At 41.1% G+C, this 7,326-nt stretch overlaps 1 protein-coding gene across 1 annotated transcript in view; it reads left to right on the top strand.

The window, feature by feature from the left end:
* Positions 1–1,143: 1,143 nt before the first annotated feature.
* Positions 1,144–7,326, top strand: part of Fas3 (fasciclin 3) — a 154,468-nt gene continuing 148,285 nt past the window's right edge. The window contains exon 1 of the mRNA XM_022068120.2: positions 1,144–1,196. The gene's annotated coding sequence lies outside the window, so the exon portion shown is untranslated. The remainder of the gene's footprint in view (positions 1,197–7,326) is intronic.

The following is a 7,326-nucleotide window of genomic DNA, read 5'->3' as shown; positions in this document are numbered from 1 at the left end:
CCTATCGTCCTCATCTCGTACATTGACGACCCAATCGATCGAGTTCCAAACGAGAGTAGTTCTGTGTACGTGTGATGAATTATTCAGCTCAGTGGCGACAGTAATACGAGGTGGCAATTGCTCAAATTCCCGTGTCGTTCCTTGTTCAGTGTATAAGGCAGTTTATGACGTCAGACGTTAAATTACTTTGTAAATAAGATTCATTTCTTTCGCTGACACAAAACTCTTACGAGTGAGTTCCGAACAGGTTCAACTAACTGAAGAAAGTGCACGGTGGTTGGATCCTGTCACGAAAGTGATTAATGTTATGGTTTCATAACAGTAGGCAAATCTCTACACCAGTTAATGAAATGTTAACTCGTCAAAGAATACCATTTAGCATGAAGTTAGTTATAACCGAGTTAAGTTTTCTCGCCGAGTCATCGTTGATGTTCATTTTGCTTTGTATAAATTTGCTTCTTACCGACGTTTCGGAGGACCATGTGGATATCCTTGGCGATTCAGTGTCGTAAATAATACTGACTTACTTTTACGTTAATTTCAAGCCGCGTGTCTCATGTAACCGAGTCAGAAACTGTATTTTGAGTAAAGTTGCATTGCATTTTAGTGTTAGTTTTTTAATGTTCTGCGACACGGCGTTCTGCAGTAGAAACCGCAGGCTTCTTGAAACAACCTTAGAGAGAAATATGGTCCTCTATGAAAGTGCCACAATAATCAGTAAGACTGAGTGGCTTTCTGTGTTCATATAGCTAATCCTAGTTTTATTTCTTACTTCAGATAATATAAATCTTATTGCAGGGATTAAATTATGGTACACTAATTTTCTGCTAAAAACGAAACTGTTTTCTGCTGTTCAAATTTAAATTAATTAAAATACGTCTCTGTTCTGTCTTTTGGCCCCTGCGGCGTTGAGAAGAACGCACAGAGGTGTTTCGACTCAGACAGTCCTTCGTGACGCATTGGTGATGTCAGTCGGTAACTGCTGTTCGCGACTGTAAATCTTGAGACTTGCAAGGAATGTAGGGAGTCCGAAGTGTTAAAGGGAAGTCTCAAGATTACAGTTGCGAACAGTATGTGTCCTTATCGTTATCGACTTCTTATCGCCAGCAGGAGAGGCGTAAAGTTATCGCTTTTACATTGGAACTGCTCATTGCGTGTGGTTGATATTTCTTGTGCTCGGAGCCACTGTCTTGGAGGTACGTATAAATGAATTATTTCGTTGTGATTAACACCTCTCGAGGTATTTTCTGTATGCATGACTAATTACTTTAGTAATCATTTCTTTGGAGAGTCCATCTTAGAGCTATGAAAGTAAAGAAAGTGACTGTCCACTCTCTCCTTGTGTTACGTGCGTACTTATCATTTCATCGTACTCCATCCAGGCAAAAGTGATACCCCTAGGCACAATGTTATCTTTAAGGCGTTTGTAGTGGAATGAAATTTTTTTATATTGATCTGTATTTGATTACACCGATGGTATTGTTTCACGTGAGGAAATGATCAACTACCTGCCTTATCGCCTCATGAACTTTAGTCTACGATAAGCCAATGCCTTGTCGGAGTAGGTGACGTCAGCGGTAACTCTTCCTACTCGTATTCGAGAAGCTGTACTCCATTCCGTGACTTTTATGAAAGTTGGCTGTTCCTGAGGTTTTCATTGGGATAACACACAATGATGATCATTAAGTCTCTGATTTCGAAACTCTGGTCTCTGGGATCTGTTATTTTAGCACCGAATTGTTACTAGAGTGTTGGACTCCTGTTGCTGTAATAAATGAAGGAAGACATTTGAAATAAGGTTGTTGTTTGCTGATGTGGTAAATACGGTGCCTGGAATTAGCTGCTGTACTCACTCTAATTAGAATGCTAGAGTTAAGTTTTTGTATCAGTCAGCCCGTCCCAAATTCAGTTATCTGAGTTCTGGTAGATTAAACCTTATGGCCTTGTCCATTTTTAGATCGTTCCGCAGTCAATCTGCTTGGCCGTACAAAATATCGTACCTCAGGTGACCGATTTTTATCAAATTTGTTATGAGCAGCACAGGAGAGCACTTGGAATTCTCCGACATCCTGTCGTCTAAAATACCAAAGTCCATCCGAGGAAATTTCTGTTATGGGTAAAAATGTTATCGCTATTCGATGTAAGATTTTGATATTGTTTCTACAGAACAGGGAAAATTTTTAGGTACCTACCGGCTAGTATAGTTATTAGTCGTTGTAATGTTAAATTCTAAATTTCAACGAATACGTATTGAAAATATAGTTTATTTTTTGAGAGAAGTTAATTCTGGCTGTTGTAGGCGACATCTCTAAAATCCATGGCAGTGAGCGCCGTTGTCGATTGGTTACCATTTCTACCACGTACTCGGGAAAATCCCGTCTTAAAATCTGGATCTGGAGATCGGTTATCATGACCGACGTTCTTCATGGTTTTCCTCAGCCCCTCTAGTCATCATTTTGCCTTATGTTAGGCCACGACCGCTTCTTTCTATATCTTTTTTCAGTTCATTGCACAGTAATCATCTTATCGTTTGTGAGATTTGAAATTTTCACTGCGATGATTCGTAGGCATCAATAGATACCGACGTTTCGGAGAAATACAACTTTTCCATTATCATCCCTGAAGATGGAGACAGTATTTTTCTCCGAAACATAGGTATCTAGCCACGAATCCTGTCATCCTTCGTTGTATAATACGCATTATTGGCATCGTCGTTAAACAAGCCAGATGCAAATAAATAAAACAAATGTTATCAGCGGTGAGTGCGTTTTTATGTCTTCATTTACTGTGATCGGACTTTGCCGTCGTCGCGTCTGGGGGCCCGTGGACACGCCCATGTGCGTCGCTTCAATCATTCAGGAAGAAGTGGCTTTGCTGACAGCCAGCGAGAGTCGTGACAGGTGATGGTCTCTGTTACTCATTCCGTTTCCATGGCATTCGCAGTTGTTTAATAATTCCGTCGTTCGTTTCCCGTAGGCCGACGCTCTCTTTCATAACGATCATTATTAGTCGTTTGAACATGCCGTTCTTATATAAATATTTGATTGGAAACTGGCCATTATTCAGAATCTATTGAAACGTTCTGAGAAAAAAATATATTCTTAAACTCACTCCAGGGAATCTAGCCACGGCTGAAACCGTAATGACTTTCTGGTTTATTTAACGACGCTTTCAGTTGCTAAGGTTATACAGCGTCCGTTGATGGAATGGTGAATTCTAAATGATATTGAAGGAAGAAACTCCGACTTTTTTTAAGGCCGTGTCGTGGAATTTGCTTTGAGGAGTGAATCACGAAGATGTCAACCGATCTTGGAATTTAAATTTGTATCTAGGGCCTTCCCAGCGCTAATCTCTCGACCGCGAAGTATCTTATTAGCGTATTCATCATGTTTCTTATGCATTCGTATTTTTTTTTACAATTATCCAAATCGAGGGATGCATTCTATAGTGCGGATCCTCGTTATATGAACCCAGAATACACCGTTACTTCACTGTACCCTGAACCAGGACGACCTCTCAATATATTTTAATAAGATTCGATTCAATTACAGTCGAAGTTTGTTATGTCGAAAACGGTCAAAGCGACATTTTGACCGTAGCGTCTCACACACACACATTTTGAAAAAACGAAATTCCGTGATAAGACACGCGTTTTCCTTCATCGCCTACAACGTTATACACTCTCGTTTTTAACGACATCGACAGGTTTACGTTCAGGTTGACTCTTGATGAGCTAGGCGACCGGGGTTCGATCCCCGACGGGGGCAGAGGATTTTTTTTTTTTCCTCTAGCCTCTGCGTCCAGACCGGCTCTCGGGCCCAACCCAGCATCCTATCCAATGGGATCCTTTCCTGGGGGTAAAGCACGGCCAGAGCGTGATGCTGACCACTTACCCCATCTAGTGCCGAGGTCAAGAATGAGTAGGAGCTATATTTCCACTCCCCCCAAGCGCCTACATGGCGTGTAGCTGGAAAGCTTTACTTTTTACTTTTGACTCTTGATAGGACACTGAAATTTAAGGGAGAATAAATGTTTTGGTTGCAAACTTTCGAAATACTTTGTCACATTTCTTGGCTGTGCACAATACGAAAGAGGAAGTTGTTCGTGATTGGAAGGCCAAGAGAACGCGGAGGCTTTAAAATGTAAAATTTTTCCAGTTAAGTTAGGTTCAAAACAGAAATCTTGGATGACCTTCGATTGAAACAGCTGCGACGTTGGGGTTGTGACCTGTCACTGGGTGTTTGGGTGGGGGGGATTTGCTTCTCGTAGAGGACTCTGCGGTAAATCCTGTGCTTGAAAACTTGGAGAACATAAAGCTGGTGTTTCACCCTGCAGCCTATGGTCCAAGGGGTAATTACAAGCTTGGAATGCCACTTTTCCGAGTTGTTGGGGGGGGGGGGGGGCATTGAGGTAAAGCAGGATCATGCGGTAACTCTGGTAGACGCAGTTTGACAGATGTGTTGAACAAGCGTTGAGAGGAGTCACGTAGGAAAGTATCGGCAACTTTTACTTCACGAGGGAATTTAATCACAACTTCAAGAAGATGTCGATGATGATCTGCCCTTGTCCGAGTGGGTGAGGAAAATTGATTATGGCGTTCTGGGTCCTTATGACTAAGATGCACATGCAACCATGGACGATGATGTTTTAACGCCCGAGACACGAACAAACGAATTGATTGCCGGAGAAATGAGAGGTAAGGACGGGAAACAAACAGAACTGGAAGAAGAAGATGAGTTGTGAATTCCCACTTTCAACGAGGCTGTCGAAAGCATGTCACTGTTATCAACTTCATACTAATTTTTTTTCCAACTTCCTTCTTTTAAGGTTAAGTCCATACGTACACGAAATTATTGGGAATCGTCAGTGTGGCTTTCGACGTAATAGGTCAACTACTGTTCACATTTTTTTTGTATTCGTCAGATACGAGAGAAAAAAATGGGAGTACAATGAGACAGTACATCAGCCATTCATAGACTTCAGAAAAGCGTATCATTCAGTTAAGAGGGAAGTATTGTACAATATTCTCATTGAGTCTTGTATAACCATGAAACTAGATGGGCTAATGAAATTTTCATTAAATAATATATAAATAAAAGGAAAGAGGCCATTATGAAGCCCTAGACGCAGGTGGGAAGATAATTTTAAAATGGATCTTAGAGATACTATTTCTCTAAGGCACATTAAGGAATGACCGTTTTTTCATTCTTTAATCCTCGAAAAATTCAATTGTGATTAAAAAATTCAATGTCAGTTAAATCAGAATTCTTACATTAAGACTAACAACCTTCAAAGTAGTCTCCGAGTGTATGAAGTACTCGCTTCCATCGACGAGGAAGACGGCGAATACCATCAGCTTCACCATCTCCAAATCTTGCCATCTCGCGCCGAACTGGAAATGTCCTCTCGTGTACGAAAGCGTTTTCATCGAGATTGCTGTTTCAATTTGGGTATTAAGTCATAGTCACATGACGAAAGGTCGGGTGAATATGGAGGATGGTGTAGTACTTACCATCTCCAACGTCGTAAAAGGATTAAAGATATCTTAAATTACAATTAAATTACAGAGTCCTTTGGACATTAACCTGCATGCCTACATTTCATCTTGAAATCTTATTCTTTCGTTGTTATGATAGAATCAACCCAATCGGTTAGAATGACATTAATATATAACGTTGTAAATTATCAAGTCCCTTTCGTGACGTCATAAGAGAGTGGGACTGTGTATCCCCACATTTAAATCTGAAGTCACAAACTATCTGTTTCTATAGGATTTTCCATCCACAATTTTAGGTGCATTCCTCTGTCCGCGCGTGCTACATCCTCCACCAACCAACTTTATGATTTAATCTACTCCTCGTGTACTGGCCTGCTCGTGCAGTGCGGAAAAGAAAATTGAAATAAAGTTCTGACTATAGCAACTCTGGTAGCAAGAAATAGAACCGAAGCTGTGGTGAAGCCTGTTGTGGGGTCTGGTGGAGTCCTCCGTTTTGCGAGAATATGGATTCTGGCGTCAGGCGGCCGGTTTTGTGTTGGTACGTTTGGCAGAAATCTGTCTGCTGTCTCCGTGAAGATAATTTATATAATTTATAATAATAATTTTATATATTTTGTGCTTTCAGTTCGAAGATAAGGCCGCAACAAATTTCATTATTCTTAAGCAAAAGAAATGCCCATTCCAGTTAAGTTTAATCATACGCTACGGTAATCATTTTTATTAAATTGGCAAATGGTGCAAACAGTGTAGCACCTTCTTGCATGGACGTTTGAAGTACGAGGTGCGATCGGAAAGTTTCAAGACTGTGTCAATAGAGGGCGAACCGGATGTAGTACGAGCTTCTGCCGCTAGGGGGTGCGGCCTACATTCATAGTAAATCAGTATGCCAGCCGGCATCATCGAATTAGCATTTGTTTCTTAGTTACGGGCGTTTTGGTAGTGCATTACACCGACCCTCCTGCGATTTCGGAATGGCGGATTTTCATGAACAAAGATGAAAATTCAGCTAAAGGGAAGGAGATTTGAGACGATAGAAGAGATTCAGGCAGAATCGCAGATGGTGCTTGACAGGTTGACAAAGAAAGATTTCCATGGATGCTTCCAGGCTTGGCAGCGGCGCTGGGATCTTTGTGTTCACTCCCAGGGGAACTACTTCGAGGGTGATGGATGAATTTAATACCTGAGATAAGTGTACGGGTTTTTATAGGCGCAGTCTTGAAACTTTCCGATCGCACCTCGCACATGTGAGCCCCGGTCGCCTTCCGGATTTCGGTGTCTTGTAGACGTTTCTATTTTGAAGATGGTGGGTGCTACGTTCGTCCGATACGTTTATAACTATCTACTAGGCTATCGGGCATCAGAATCAAGAATCTCACAATTGGCATGAAGAAAATTTGATAATATTATGCCCATTTGGCTTAATGCTTTGAAACAAAGCTCACAACGTTGAGTGAGCTACTCATTAAATTCATATAGTTCCGAAGCGAAGAGCCCCGTATGCATAACGTTTGATGTCATTCTCTGTGACTTATTAGCTGGAGCGTACAGTGCTGGAAAGCAGGGCTTTTGTTAAAAGTATTGTCCTAATTCCATAATCAATCAAAAGAAGATGATACGCGCATTGAAAGCTGGGCCGTGTCATTAAAATGCGGAATATATTTCGGTTTTGTGATGTTTTCATTTCGTATCAGTGCTGTTGCCAGTTTCAAATGTAAATTCAGTGAACCGTTTGTCTCTGTACCGCACAGTGATGACAGTAAGTACCAATGAAAGGGAGAGAACACAGCTATTTCTGTGTGCCGAATGATTCAGTTTTAGAGCGTACAAAT

Source organism: Zootermopsis nevadensis, unplaced genomic scaffold, assembly GCF_977971745.1.
Source record: "Zootermopsis nevadensis isolate Lab colony 2312 unplaced genomic scaffold, Znev_1.0 Znev_ptg000030l, whole genome shotgun sequence".
In the NCBI taxonomy this organism is placed as follows: Eukaryota; Metazoa; Arthropoda; class Insecta; order Blattodea; family Termopsidae; genus Zootermopsis; species Zootermopsis nevadensis.
Note: the sequence above shows the minus strand (reverse complement) of the source record. Positions and strands in the feature narration are given on the sequence as shown.